Source organism: Agelaius phoeniceus, chromosome 19 (genome assembly GCF_051311805.1).
Source record: "Agelaius phoeniceus isolate bAgePho1 chromosome 19, bAgePho1.hap1, whole genome shotgun sequence".
Lineage (NCBI taxonomy): Eukaryota > Metazoa > Chordata > Aves > Passeriformes > Icteridae > Agelaius > Agelaius phoeniceus.
Window position 1 is genome coordinate 10,228,174 of NC_135283.1, and position 15,244 is coordinate 10,243,417.

The window sequence follows — 15,244 nt, forward strand, 5'->3', positions numbered from 1 at the left end:
AAGGAGGGACTGGAGGCTTTTTCTAAGCTTCCCAGCAACTTTGCTCCAAAAAGGTGTACTCCTTTTCCCTCCTTCCCCTCCCTTTCCCCCCAGACCTTGCATGACTTCAAGGCATCAAATGTTAATGAAAGTTTGCCAGGCTTCAAGGGCTGTGAAATGGAAGTTAAAAATCCTGCACTATAGGATGGCTCTAAAAATACTCAGTCATGAAGCATCACCCAGCTCCAGCAGCTCTCCTGCACCCAGCAGCATGCAGCAGGGCTTTCTCTCCCAAATAAGCTCTGGACAAAGTTTGCCCAGTGACTGTGGATTACTTCTGCTCTACAGACTGGAATCACCAGGTTATGGCCAGCAAATACCAGCTGGGGAGTGAGGATCTGCTGCATCAGTGAGCTCTGGTGCTGCTGCCAGGGCAGGGCAGGGCTCTCCTGCACTGCTGACTCCAGGCTCTGGGATGGGATGTCCATCCCTGGGGAAGGGCACGGCCCCAAAACACCCTGTGGGTTGGACAGGGAAGGTCTGATGTCAGCCTGCTCACCATGAGGGTCCAGCTCCTGACTCTGCTCTTTGGTGTCTGTCACAGACATTTATGAAAAATCCTTTCCTTAGGATTTGTCCTCCTGAGAAGCTGAGAGGCCTCAGGAACAAAATGTAAATATTGATTATCTGCTGCTGTGGAATGCAACAGGTGCATCTGGGATTGGTCTCATGTGGTTGTTTCTAACTAATGGCCAATCACAGCCCAGCTGGCTCAGACTCTCTGTCAGAGACACAAGCTTTTGTTATCATTCTTTCTTTTTCTATTCTTAGCCAGCCTTCTGATGAAATCCTTTCTTCTATTCTTTTAGTATAGTTTTAATATAATATATATCATAAAATAATAAATCAAGCCTTCTGAAATGTGGAGTCAGATCCTCCTCTCTTCCCTCATCCTCAGACCCCTGTGAACATGGTCACAGGTGTCATTTGTTATCCAGGGTGCTGGGGTTGGTTTGTAGGCTGAGCTTTGATTTTTTAGGCACAGCATCACCTAAACTGCTCTGCAGACCCACTCCTGCAGGGTCTGGAGCAGGAGGGCTGTGCCCTCAAGAGACATCAGTGCTTTTCTGCAGCAGCTCCCCACAATCCTAGCAGACATGTCCTGCTAACCTGCAAATGCTGGGTGAACCCAGGGTTCACATGGGCTCCAGCAGGGATAGAACCATCCCCTTGTGCTTTAATGTGTTTTATCTTGAATTTGTTTTTTCTAACAGTGTTCTCATGAGTGAGAATCTGGGAGCTGCTTTCCCCACACCTTTCCCACAGCCTCCTATTTCTTCTCAGAGAAGGACAAAATCCTTTTTCCCCATGAAGCAAAGGAGGAGCCTGATCTCCATGGCTTGGATGGTGATTTGAAGCCCAGCCCCAGCACGGTGTCTGAGCTGTTGCCATCACAGGAGGAGCCAGGGAGGCTGTGACAGCTGCACCTCTGAGTCACACAGCCTGATGAGCCCCTGCTCCCAGGGGACAGCACTTTGCCTTTGGCCTCCAATGACTCCAAACTCTGCCTCAGAGCTCAGCAAGATGTCTGCACCCCAAACTCTGGCTGCTCCCTGAGGAGCCATGCCCAGGAAGGGACAAGGGACACTCAGAGCATGTTCCCAGCCCACAGGGGCACAAGGTGGGGTACCTGATCCAGGTGTGTGCAGAAAGTTCTGTGTCCCCAGGCCTGGCCATGCTCCAGCCCGGTGTGAACACATTGCACAGGCTCAAATTGCTATTTTTGAGCCAGTCACTAGTAATAATTCATGTATGTGCAAGTTAAGATTCTGCTTAAAAATCACCCTCTGCCTCAGAAACTTTAAACCTGAGACATCTACAGAAGCAGATGCTGAATTTCATTTTACAAGGTTCTTTCCAGCTGTTAGGGTAAACTTAGAACCTCATCCTACATTTCTTCCCTTTAAGGATTTTTTTTCATTCAAATAACTCCAATTTTAGTGCTGGCAGGAGCAGGGGCAGGTGCAAGTGCTGTGAAGAATCTGCCCCTTTTACTGGACCAGATGAAGTCTTGCACCAATCACTGAGATCCATGATAGTCCTTAAAAGGAAAGTTTGAGTCATAAACATTCAACTTTTAAGGACTTAAAAATAAATTTCTGCCTCTGCCATTAATTTATATATGGTATGAACCAGGTTTTGGAAAGCTCAAGGTGCAGGTTTGTGTGTGTTAACTATAAGCAACAGTGCAAAAGGAAAATGCTTTTTTATCCATATGAGGGTTCTGTAAAGTGTGTTCTATCCTTAGGAGAGTAAATATAACACATAAAAAAATATGTAATCATTTAAAGTTTGCAGGAAAAGAGGCAGGAGTGATGGGAACCTTTGAAATGATAAATATATGGATTTATTTCACTGCCACAGTGGGGTTTTAAATTAGTTTTATTTTTCTTTTATTTCTCCTTGTTGACAAGCAGGGCTGCACTGCTCTGCAGATCTAATGTTTACAGATAAGGCAAGACAGAAGGTCAAAAATTCTATTCTTAGTTATTCTTGTATAAGGTAATCTCCTTGTGCTGGTGACAATGCAGAGTGATCTCATGTCGCCATGGGTACCTGAATCATTCCTGTCTAACAGCAACATTCCCCATTCCCAGCCCCTCCCCTGGAGTTCTTACGTAGAAAACCCAAAGATATCTCCTAGAAAAGCTTCATGTGTGATGCAAATGATGGACTGGAGCAAACATTTCCCTCTGAGACAGTGCCCTGTGCCAGTACCTCCCTCATGCACAGTTGGGGTGACCAGGAAGAATTTTGCCAGGGATGCAGGCTGAATCCAACATGTTACGAGTGTTCATTTAATCCCTGCAAATAAACATCAAAACTGATAAATTCAGAAGGGTAACTTTGTCCCTCAGATGGGTGACTTTGTCCCCATGATCCCTTTGGCCAGGGGGATGCACAGCAAACTGAGCTGAAATCCAGATTTTGGGGGGAAGAAGTGACACCAGAATCTGCCCATGGCAGATCATGGCAGGGACAAGGCAGGGGAGAACAGAAGTGTGGTGAAAAGAAGGTAAAAAAAACGCCAGAAAAACATTAATCATGTCTTCCCATGTCTCTGAAGGTCCAGCTCAGTGCTCTAATACCCACAGGATGTAGCTTTCCTTGGCTCTTCTGTAACATCTAAAGGGAAGAAAAGAAACCAAAGAGGAAGCAAAGGGGGCCTGGGTGGTGACAGGGCTCCAACTCTTTGAATGCCAGCTCTTCTCCCTGCTGCAGCATGGGAGCTTTTGGTCTCTGCTTTGAGCCAGTGTGGATGGATCAGGCACATGAAAGAGCAGCAGCAACAGCTCCTAGAGGCTGACAGCAGGGCTGTGCATCAGGACTTCTGCCTTTTCCTATAGCAATGGAAGGGACTGAAGTCTAAATCTGGGTCTTTGTGCTCACAGTCTTGATATGAACTTATTCTAAAGGGAAAAAAGAAACCCACAATGAGAAGAAAAAGAATTCTCTCTGGGAAGGGGGATTGAGCAGTGAGAGCTGCACATTCTTCTTAACATCAGGACTCCTTTTTTACTAAACCATTTCTGACCTCAGCAGTGTGCAGCAGGCAGGAAAACCAGGTTGGACTTGCATTTTCTGGTGACAGGGTAGAGGAAATCAGATAAACCAGCTTGTACCTACCACCTTGCTGTGAATTAGGGCTGTCCTTGTGTTTCACTTTAGTACAATCAATTTTCAGAATAACAGCCTTTCTCCTACACGGCCAAGGGGTTTAATTCAACCCTGTAATAAATGGCTGGCTAACAATGGGCCAAACTCAGCTTGGATGTTGCTCTAGTTAATTAAGAAGAGTAGCATCGGGGCTAAATTTGGCAAGGAGTGTGAAGTGACTGCCTTCAGAGGCAGGGAAGAAAAACCCTTGCTTAGCTCACTGCACCCAGCTCTTCAAATGCAAATTAACCTGTCAACATCTGCATGCAGCCACCCAGGACAGCTGCAAAAAGGAGCATCCTGCACCCAAAAGAAGGGCTGGAAATGTTTAGTTCCAAACAGCTATTTTCTAAAATAATTTCTAGTAAATAAGAATACATTTAAAGTGGTAAACTGAGCATCTGCTGCATGAAATGAATGGAGGACAGCATGTGAAAAGAAACATATGTCAAGTATGCACTTCAGATGCATTGACTACTTGCCTCCAAAACAGAGAGAATTTAAACATATTTGCAGCAAACACACACCAAAAATTTGCCTCTGCAGCCCCAAGAAAAGCCTCAAATAACAGCACAAGTTCAGCTTGGCCATACCTTGACTCTCCCGTGGTGGAAGGGAGCAGTTTGTTGGATTTCAGCTGCTGCCTTGGCTTCTTTTCCTCAGGCTCCTGTCAGGAATGCCAAGCCCAGGCAGCTTTTGTTTGGAGCAAACAATGTCCCTTAACCAGTACATTTAAAAACCCAAAAACCAAGGCACTGCTGCAGCCAAACCCTACCAGATTTGCTTCACTGGAGGAAGGACAGAAAAGCACCCCTGTGCCTTTTGCAGGTGCCTTGTCTGCAGTGGAGGAGATGGTGCCATCGTGCCTGGGACCGAGCCGCGTCCGCAGAGCCGCTCCGGCTGGGAGGGCTCTGCTGGTGACTCAGTCTCTGCCTTCAGTACCCTGCAACTCAGGGAAATTGCATTTCAGTGCTTCCTTCAGCCCATTATCCTCAGACAAAATCTCTGCTGACTTAACTGAAGCTCTTACTTGCAAAACAAGTGCAGGGCAAGGCCCCTTCAGAGGAGGAGAGGGTGGATTTCAGCTCTACTCTTCTTTGTGAAGAAGCATGTGGGAATATTTTTCAGTGTAACAGGGCATGGGATAAACTCTGATGTCCCCTTATTTTTGGTCAGGGGAATGAATAATCTCTGTTCCAAAGCTGAGAGAGGTGTGCTGAGTTTCTGTCTGTCTGCTGAGGCTTTGCTAAGGGTTTGGTTCTGCAGCAGTAATCTCGTGGTGCAGCCATCTCCTGTGGTCCCCTCGGGAGGGAGGGGAAACAAGCCATGAGCAGCTTTTGCAGAAAGTGCTTTGCTATGATAATGTGGTATAATTAAAGAGGACTCAAAACTCCCAGAGTTATGAAAACCCATGGCTTGTACCAACACTTTTACTCATCTGTGGGTTTTTAGGCTGGATAGGGGCTGAGCAAAGAGATCATGAGAAAAAGTCTTTGACTCAGTTGGTGGTGTTGGTCCTGTTCACCTTGGCATGTTGTAGCATCTTAATAACACAACTAAGAAGAAAAAATAAAAAAGAAAAAACCCTGGAAGGTCCAGAAACCTACTGGTTCTCAAGGAGAACCTCAAAATGGAGGTATCTCTTCCTGTCCCTCCTTTGCTTGGGTTTGCTTCAATATTTTTTTCCCCTGATCCTGGAAGTTACATTTCCAGGAGCGAGGAATTGTTCTGGCACTGAACTGCCAGGGCCCAGCAGTGGGGCTGGGGCTGCATCCCCTTGGCTTGCAGGGCAGCACAGAGTTGCTATTGAGTCAGTGTCCACATGGCAACAGCAGTGGTGCTCCAAGAATTTCATTTCCACGGTGCCCCTGGAATCTGCACTGCCTTGACATCTTCATTGTTCCACGGAGAAATAAAAAATAAAAATCCAGGGGCAGGGTAAATGCAGTGCAAAATACAGAACACCACAGGACGGGGTTACCTAATGGTTAATTTAGAAAGGAACATATCATTAAAAACGTATGAAGGTGGCTACATATTGATGCTGTATAAATATTTAAAGGGATGCCTCTCGTAAGGGCAGAGTTCCAAGCTACACCTAAAATAACGTGTGTGAAAGAAAATTAAAAGAATATTTCACCATTTGGACTTGTTTAATCTGCCTTGGAAAAGCTTTTTATGCCCAGCTACTGAACATTAGTATGGGAAAGGAAATCAGAGAGAACTCTTTTCTGCTGTAATTCTACCAAAGTCAGCAGAGTTAAACTGAAGATGATTTTTCTGGCCTTTTAAATAGAGTGTAATTTTCTCCATGGGTAGTTATTAAATGCTATTGAGAGAGACTGCGGCTGCTGTTGGAAGGGCTTTCTGGAGAGGTCACTCTGTCCCATGTGAACAGCACCAGTGAAAAACCAGGAGCTTTGTAGGTTTTACAACTTGAAGAGTTCCTGGAGGCTCTAACTCCACCACACGTCACTGCCTGACCCAAAGCTAAGAGCACACATCTATTCTGAGTTGAGATATCCTGGCTTGACATCCTCTCCTACATCACAAGAATTCTGCCTGTAGAAATTGCTTAAAATATTGGAGGGGGCATTGCAAAAGATATTTGTGTGGACATTTGGTCCATCTCTGTCAGAGAGGACATATTCCTTAAATACACTTTCTGAGGCTCAGCTGCTCAGTCCTGACATTTTGGGGCTGTTGGGGTTTGTGTGCTTTTCACCAGCTCTCCTAAGCCCTGGCTGAGGTGGCCATTCCCTGTCCTTGTTATTTGGGACCCAGGTTCCTGCAGCCTTGTTAAAATGCCCAAAAAGTACCTCCTGCATGGACACAAGGCTGAGCAAGTCCTAGACTAAAAGGTTCCTATATCAGGATCTCCCAAAAAGCACCTCAAGGATCTGGATCTCCTGTGGATGGCTCTGTCCCCCACATGGAGTACTGAGCCAGGTACCCAAAGGGTGGGGTTGGGCAGGAGACAAATGAGTTTTCTTCCTGCCTGCATAGCCAAGGACTCTGCCCTCTCTTGCAGAAATTAAGCTCAATCCTCAGGCAAGGCAGCAGCAAAATTTGGATCATAAATCAAGATAAATCTTGGTTTTAATGGGGGCCAGAACCCAGAGAATTATTTAGCCATTTTACAAAAAGCCTAACATCCTCTTGGGATGAAATGGGAACACATGAGACCTCATAATTTATATATGTATTAACTTCCCACTGGTGAAATTAAAATGCAAAATAGTGTCTCTAAACAAAACTGTGAAGCTCTGTCCCTCGAGAGAGTTAAAAATGAAATGGGCAAAGCTTCTCCCACAGGATCTATTCTTACCCTTGTAGGACTATGGGCTGCATCATAGGTATTTTCTTTCTCACAGCCACAATGCTGAGCTCCAAGAAAGGATTTGTCTGTGCAATACAGTGAAGCCCAGCAATAATTACCCATTGTGCTCTGTGATGAGCCATCCCTTTGGTTCTTCAGTAACCCGTGCACCTGGACTTTAACTAAAACCAAATAATATGCACAGAAAACATTTTTATGTAAGAGGAGGTGAACATCACTAAAAATCAGAGAGCCTTTGTATGGCATGCCAAACTGCTGAAGCGAAAAAATGTCTTCAGTGAAAGGGCTCAGATGTGAGCATGTTTCAGTGCACAGCTCCAGGAAAAACTCTGATAATAAATGTGAGCTTGTTATCGTTGCTTTTCAGTGGGAAGTAAAGCCGGAAGCAGGGTCGTGCTGGCTAATTGAAGCTTACATTTCCATTCAAGCACTGCATTTTAATTATAAACTGGTGACACAAGTGTCACTTAGTTCCTACCCTGTTTAAAGTGTGCACACGTATAAAAAATATTTTCGGTTATTAATTTATTCTTGTGATCATATTCATTATCCTGCATTATGTCTTTCAGGCACGTGTCTAATGACATGTTTGATACACGCTAATTCTGATGCCTCTTTTAATACAGAGCTTACACAGACATTTTAGGCTGAGCACAGTGCCAGTTGGCCACCAAAACAGGTGCACATTAACGCTATAAAATCAGCATTAGGAGCTGTGTACCCATATTCTGGCCAGCTGCAAGCACTTGCCCGGCCCTCCCGGGGCACAGCAGTCATGCCAGAAAATGGGATAACCTGTGGGAGTAGCTGCATCCAGTGCTGATGCCTGGAGATGCTGCTGCTGAGGTCCTGCTGCCCAGGTCTGGCCCTGATCCTGGAGCAGGGTCCAGCTCTGGCGTGTGAGCTGAGCGTGCTGGCTCTTTGTGTGGCCAAAGCCCAGGGTTAATGCTTAAAATTCAGGTGGAAAATTTCTGGCCTGTTTTTCCTTCCCTATAGGGTTTTTGTGCTGTGCCCAAAGAATGTCTCCAGCTAGAACGCTACCATTTATACACAGAAATTAAAATAAAATGAGCAAAAAGGTCACTGGGAAATGGCTACCAAGAGACACCAAGTAAGTCATTAAAAACTCAGAGCAGGAACACAAGTGAAAACAAGGGAAATATCCCTAGAAAGCAAATTATGAAGGTAAACCTCTTTCAAAGGCATGGATGGAACAGGATAGCTGTGTTTTTCCCCTCTTAATTTGCTACCAAACTAAAGAGGATTCTGTTTTAATAAGCACGACCATAGCGGGACACTGCAAATGAATTGTTCGAAGGGCTGTAATTAGAAGTGGTGCTGTGAACATCATTCCTAAATGCTACATGGTTTATTTCAGGTCCTGCATCTTTAAGGATCCCAAAGCACCTCGGAACCGTCTGCGTTTGTCAGTGCTAAAGGCAAGGACAAGAGCACAGCAAAACATGCAGAGCAAAGGAGAAAAGCTTCCCATCCTCTGGAGCAAACCACAGGGTGTTTAACCTCACAGTCAGCAGGTATTGGCATAGTCTTGGATAAATATCTTTTGAAAAACCCAAGTAAGTTAAAAAAATGAAATTTGGCTGACTCTCAGTGCAATGCAAGCTTGGATAGAGGTCGGAAGCCTCACCCTTTGGAGAGTCTGCTCCCTGTCTTGGAGCATCTTTTATTGACAGACAGAAATGTGTTTTCACAGTGGGCAGAGCTGGGGGATGTGGACCAGCTCTGATCCAAACACAGGGTGGGAACATCCAAGCAGCTCCAAGCACGAGCCAAGAAACTCAGCCCCTTGCTACGTTCATTGGCTTGGGTTCAGTGTATGCAGAGGGGCTCTTGGACTGGGGCTGGCTGTGTCCTACTGCTCCATCTGGAAGGGGTCAGTCTGTCTGCAAAGAGCACTCTGGTGACCCCCAAATCCCTGTCATGGCAAATAACTGAGCCCCTGCTGGCTGGCAGAAGGATGAGGGTAAGGACCCAACTGGTTTGGGTTAGCAACTCGGTTGTAAGAAACATTTCCCAACTGTTACTGAGCTCCCAGATTTAATAATTGATGTTTTATCGTGTTTAGGAAAGCTCTGCTTGATGCTGACATTTTCCAACAGCTCCCCTAATAAAACCCAGTTGAAATAGCCCTGAGCTCCATCTGTACAGAATAACCTGCCTTCAGTCAGGTGTACATCAGGTGGCAAATGGGAACAGGGGATGTTAAATCTGGGAGGAAGCAGAGTCTGGGGCTCTCCCTCTGCAGTGGAAATGAAATTCCTGAAGTTTTGGGAGTTCACAGCTGCCTGCAAATCACCTTTCCACACTCAGCAGAGCCATATCTGGAGTTTAACAATCCATTTTGGGCTATTGGCTTCACTGGCTCCAGTAACAGGGCTCTGTTCAGTGAATTTGAGGGATTCAACCCTGTTCACAATCCCCGTGGATGAAAATGTGATGTGACAATGCAACTTGCTGTTTCATCATCTGGCTAAAACCAATCCAACACACAAAGAAACCAAGTCTGGCGAATTTTGCATTAAAATATATGCATTATGTAAAGGAGCGTTGCTGTGGCTTACTTGAATTTAGAATATCCACTGGACAAAGATGATTAAAGCCCACTACTGCCATTAGTGAGTCATGCACGGAGGAGTATCACAAACTTTCATATCTGGGTACCTTTGAAAGCTCAGCCTAAATAGTCACACGGTCTTCCAGCATTGAGAGTTCATTATTTCATTTGCTTGCAGGCAGCTGAATGCTGGGGGCTGAGCTCTAAAAAACCCCAACAGCCCGACAATTCTCCCAACACAATCATCCAATGCCTTGCTATCAGCTATCACTGATAGCCAGTGAGCTGTGAGATAGGTGTGCACAGCCCTGATAGGTATTTGCTATAAGTTACAGTTTAGATTTGATTACATTTAGGCAATGTTCCTCTGGCAAGATCCTATTTCAAGTCATAATTGCGACATGCCATGGTTCCTTTTTAATGCCTTGCAGCACCAAGAGATAAACTGTGCCTCTGGGATGCAAGGAAGACAATAACAACCCCAGTGTTATTGAATGCTATATATTTGGACAGGAGAAAACATCCAGTCATCCATATTCCACACAAAACTGCATCATTTAAAAAGTATAAATGGGAGACAACTGATCTGAAACCCCAGTAGAGAATTGGCAGTGACTTAAAAATGGTTATTAACTTAATCTGAAAAAAAAAAAACCTGGCAGCTAAACAAGGGTGCTAATTCCTGCCTGAGCTGGGTCCCTCTCCCACTCAAGCAGGGGATGTTCAGTGCTTCTGAATATCTCAGAAACATTTGGCATTATCAAGCTAACAGGACTGGCTAAGTGAGAAACATTCAAAGGGCACAACTAAGTGGCACAATTCCAAAACAGCAATTAAAAGGCGGAATGCTTGAAAAAGAACAATAAAAGAGGTTAATTTGTATCAGGGCTTGGCAATTGGTACAGGAAATACTGTAATTCCATAACGTGCTCTCCCTTCACCCCTCTCTTCATACCATGACTGTGTGTTTATAATCTATCATTCCTTCATGGATTACATTTGACAAGAAATGACTCAATTCTATTGAAGAAGAATTTACAGGGTTATTTGTTAAGTAGGCAGGAGCCTGGATAAACCCTGGGAAATAAGTAAAACAGGTAGAGAAAAAGAGAACCCAGACTATACCTTTGGACAAGTAAGTGATTACAGATTTTTCATTGACAGGATGGCACAGAGATGGTCAAGAGTTAAGAAGATAAATTAAAAAATCTTAATTTTCTACCTAGGGCAGTATCTACTTATTTTCTAGAGAAGCACTCATGCACTGTCATCAAAGAGCTAATTTCAAAGGTATTGCTTCAGCAGAAGGAAGGTTACAACATTTTGGCAAGGGGAGGAAAACAGAGGAAGAGAACAAAGATGTTGAGATGACAGGATGCCATGGGAAGGAGGGGAAAGAGGGGCTGGACTATCTGCCAGGCCAAATCAAGAACTGCTCCAATGCTTCCACTGCATTTGACTCCCAGCATGCAACAACTGGCAAAAATGCCCCCAGATCTGAAGGGAAATCTAGCAAAGTCTGTCTAGGCTGGGCTATCCATCCTGCAGGCAGCTTGCCCGGAGGCTTGCTATTTTGAGATAGTAGAGAGGCTGCTTGTCATTAATATTATGATAAATCTCAATATAGAGAAAGCCTCAAATGTTGCTGTGGTCCCCAGCACCTCTGTGTGCCCCTCAAAAGAGTCACAACCACACTGAAAGAAAAAATATGAGCTGAAGCCCAGGACAGAGCCACCTTCTGTGTTAAAATGTTGAAGATAAAATGAGCTGATGTACTTTGGGAGTGGACACAAATAACTAAGGGAAAGAACTGTCTGGGAGTAGAAGAGGGCGGACAAAATATCTTGCAATTTAACTGATCAAAACCCACTGGAAAAGTGAGAGGCTTCAGAACAAGGCAGAAAAAACCATGAAGTCCTGCCCAGCACTGGTGCTGTCTGCTGCAAACACCCTTTTGTTCTGAAGTCATAAATGTGTATCAGCCTCTCAGACATATGGGCAGTTGTGCATTTATCCTGTTTATTTTACTACTCCTGTACATCCTCCCTTGCCATCTGGTGGGAAGAATTTGGATGCTGAACCATAAGTCTGAGACATAATAAATACCAGTAAACAGAAATCTAAAACAAAGATAAGCACCAAGTAATGTTTGGAAGCAGGACCAGTTTTTCAGTTTGATAGTTTGATTTATTTCTTGAGATGAGTTTTGGCTCAGAAAAGAAGGACCAGCAGGAAAAGGTCCAATTGAAGGGACAAATCTGAGATCCCTTCTCTTATATTGGCTTCATATTGGCATAACTCCACTGCCTTCCTAGAAAGCAGTTAACTTTATGTAGGAGGAGAATCAGACTGAATCCTGTCCCTCAAGGAAGACATGCCTAAACACCAAATATTGCATGTATAAAACATAAATTGCGAGCAGAACACTTCAAGCCCAGTGCAAGCCGTGTTCCTGAGCTGGGCAGCCCTCTCGCCGTGTCCCAGTTTCTCCACATCTTCCTTTCCATTTTATTATTAGAATGAGAGGGAAGTGGGTGGAAAGGAAGCACAGTTATCCCTCCTAGTCAGGGGCAGGAAGATAAAGCAACTGGCCCCAGATCAAGCAGGAAATCTACCAAAGCCCAGAGTCACAAGCCCATTATCATCATCCTCCTCCTCCTTCCTCTCCATTTTCAGTTTGGGGATACAGAAATTCTGCAGAAATTGCTGCTCTTTAGCACATAAACCACAGAGACACCAACTAAATATCTGGGAGCTGAGAGGTGTTAATAACAGACTTCAGATTACACTCAGTATCTAAGTACTCCTACCTCCTCAAAGGAATTAGAGATGAGATAAAAGCACTCGCTTCTCTTCCTAATATTTGTTCTCTTTTTGCTCTGTTGCTGCAAAAATACACAAGACTACAGGATGGAGACATCAGGTACACTCCCCTTCCCCTGAGTTTTTTATGAGGTGTTTTGTACCTGGCAAGACTGACTGAAGCTACAGGTGGGACAGCACAGCCCGAGCAGAGGTGACACTGTGTGACCCAGAAAATGGGACAGGGTGTACTGGAGGAATAATCACTGTGCTGAAATTTCATAGGAGCAAAAAAATACGTTTTGGTATTGACTTGTTTTACCAGTTTACACTGGTGAGGGTCAATAGAGCTTTCAGAAGGAAGGGCAAGCCCTGGAAGTATCTAAAAAGAGCAATAAAAGCCCATAAAGGTAACAGCTGCTGGACAAAGCCCAAAGACTGCATTACATCATTGCAAAGGTCCCCACAAACCCCAAAATGAGTTACTATGGTTCTGACAGATCCTACCACAAATGCCATCTGTCAAGTCCTCAGAACATGCAGTGTAACTATATACAGAATAAAACAGTAACTGCAGCACAACACAGCCACGAGGATCCTGTTTGTACAACCCAACGCCTCCTTGACTCTTCACAAAACATTTCTGAAACCTCCCCAGAACAATCCTGGAACCCAGGTGAGATTTAATATCCTCCACACTGCATCCTGCACAGCAGAAAAGAGCTTTAGAGCTGGATTATAAATGTGCTTTCATTGGTTTGCAGCCTTGGGGGAGCATCACTAATGCACACAGAGTCTTTGGGATCTAAGTTTTGCACTGGGATATCTGACATGCTGAGAGCCACGGAGGAAAAACCAAAACCTTCGTGTAGCCTGATAGCTCCCTACTGGCTATGGAGAAGATCAAGTTCAAGAAAGCAAATTAATTCATTAAAGTGACATATATTCAGTCAATTAGCTTCAGATCCTTGTTTCATAGGGCAGGGAAGAATGGATGTTTTGTGACATCAATAAGATCATTTGAGAGCCTCTGTATAAATGTTCAAAGAAGTGCATTGAGGAGACACATGCTTTTTTTCTAATTTGAGAATAGATAATACCTTAACCCATCTTCTGCTGGCAGATCCTCCAGCACAAAATTTCTCAGTATTTTTAAGTATTTTATACAATGGACAATATTTCAAAGGAATTGAACTATGTGTCCATAAAGGCAGCTCCAAATACAGAAACTCTAACAAATTGAATGCTCCTGAAGAAAAATTAAATAAAAATTAACCTAAAATGGGTGTTTAAAAAAAAAATCACTCCATCAGTTGCCAGCAAAACTGCTCTACTTCAGCAAGGGTAGCAAAGCTGACACTGGATACTAAGAATTGCTCTTAAAAACAGTGAATAAAGCACATGGACCTTCTCAAGAGTGTGTGTTTTACCAAGGCAACGGAGACGATGAGCAGGATGTATGGAATGAAAGAATGCAAACATGGACTGCATCTCAGCAGAATCCTTCACTGATGGGTTTATGTTTGTGTTGAAGGATTCATGGACAAAAGCTCACTCTTCAGGAGTGCAATAATATGTATATATTGTCCTAGAAACAGACTACAGCATCACAAATAAGTTTTTCAGAGCAGAGACACCCATTTGGGTATTCTCCATTTGCGACCACTTTTCTTTCACAGTGTGAGCACAGGCTCGTGTGCCTGCACAGAGACAAGAGCAACCACCCCTTAATGTGCCTGTGGACACAACCTCCAAGGCAGGTCATGTCTGATCTTAGAGGGATTTAACATTTGCTCCACACCAAATAACACTTTGGCCACAGCATTGGAATAAAAAGCCTGCATTGTACTCAGTTTATTACAAACAGTGGTGATGCTGGAGCTTCATAGCTGTGCTTGGAGAATACTAAGGAATATTCATTCTTTTTGGATGAGCCATGAATTTGCAGCATTGATGGACAGCAGCCTGCCTTTATTTGCTTGCCTCAAACATTGGTAGAAGCATTTTTATTTTGTTTTCAGGAGTATCCATGGAAGCGGCGCACGCGGGTGCCGCGGTTCCCGTGTTTGTGTGCATTCATCCAAGCTGGAAGACTTGCAAATAATTGTGCAAATGTGCATTTGTGCAAGTTTTCAAAACCATAAATGATTTACTCGATCCTTCCTCCCCATTATAAATGTTCCAGGAAGGACACGTGGGCCCACGTGAATTAAATAGCCAATTGCACCACTTGAAAAGTAAATGGCAAACAGGGAATACTAAAAGCAGTAGACACAATGGGTTCAAAGAGATTCATGTGCTGAAGTGTTTAATAAAATACTCTTTGAATAAATTTAAATTACAAGTACATTACTTGATTTCCTATCTTGATGTCACAGAGCCTGCAGAGCGCTCTATTGTGAGCTGTCCTATTAACTTCAGCACGATTGTTCACCAAGATAAGCAGTTTCAGTGGATAAAGTGGTGTTTTTAACATTGTTTTTTCCTAGGCAAATATTTTAATCAGATCCTCCTCGTGAGCAAGACCGTGCGAGGCTTAGGAAGCTGTGCTGCACATTTCCCATAGGAACAGGGGCTGCTGGGAAGTCAGAGTGGTTTAATCTCCCTTTCTGGGCTTAGGCTGACCCCAGAATGGTCACTCACAGGACACAGCATCTGCTGGGTTTGCCAGACCCTGCTCTGCACCCAGAAAGTGAAATAATTCCTGGTGTGGATGTGGGACAGAACAGCAGGCACCCCAAATGGGGCTGGTTTGCTCTTCTTGTGACTCTGTGGGCTGGGGTGCAGGTCTCAGGTTGATGCGGGGTCCATCAGAAACTCCCTACTCTGGT

At 44.3% G+C, this 15,244-nt stretch overlaps 1 protein-coding gene and 1 long non-coding RNA gene across 2 annotated transcripts in view; both read right to left on the bottom strand.

Moving 5' to 3' along the window:
• Positions 1-15,244, bottom strand: part of CACNG4 (calcium voltage-gated channel auxiliary subunit gamma 4) — a 46,193-nt gene that overhangs the window by 27,223 nt on the left and 3,726 nt on the right. The gene's annotated exons all lie outside the window — the stretch shown is intronic.
• On the bottom strand, positions 2,762-5,615 carry LOC143695522 (uncharacterized). Its single transcript, XR_013184801.1, has 3 exons — positions 4,472-5,615; positions 4,290-4,363; positions 2,762-2,844 (listed from the first exon to the last, which is right to left on the bottom strand). It is a non-coding gene; the product is annotated as an uncharacterized LOC143695522 (long non-coding RNA).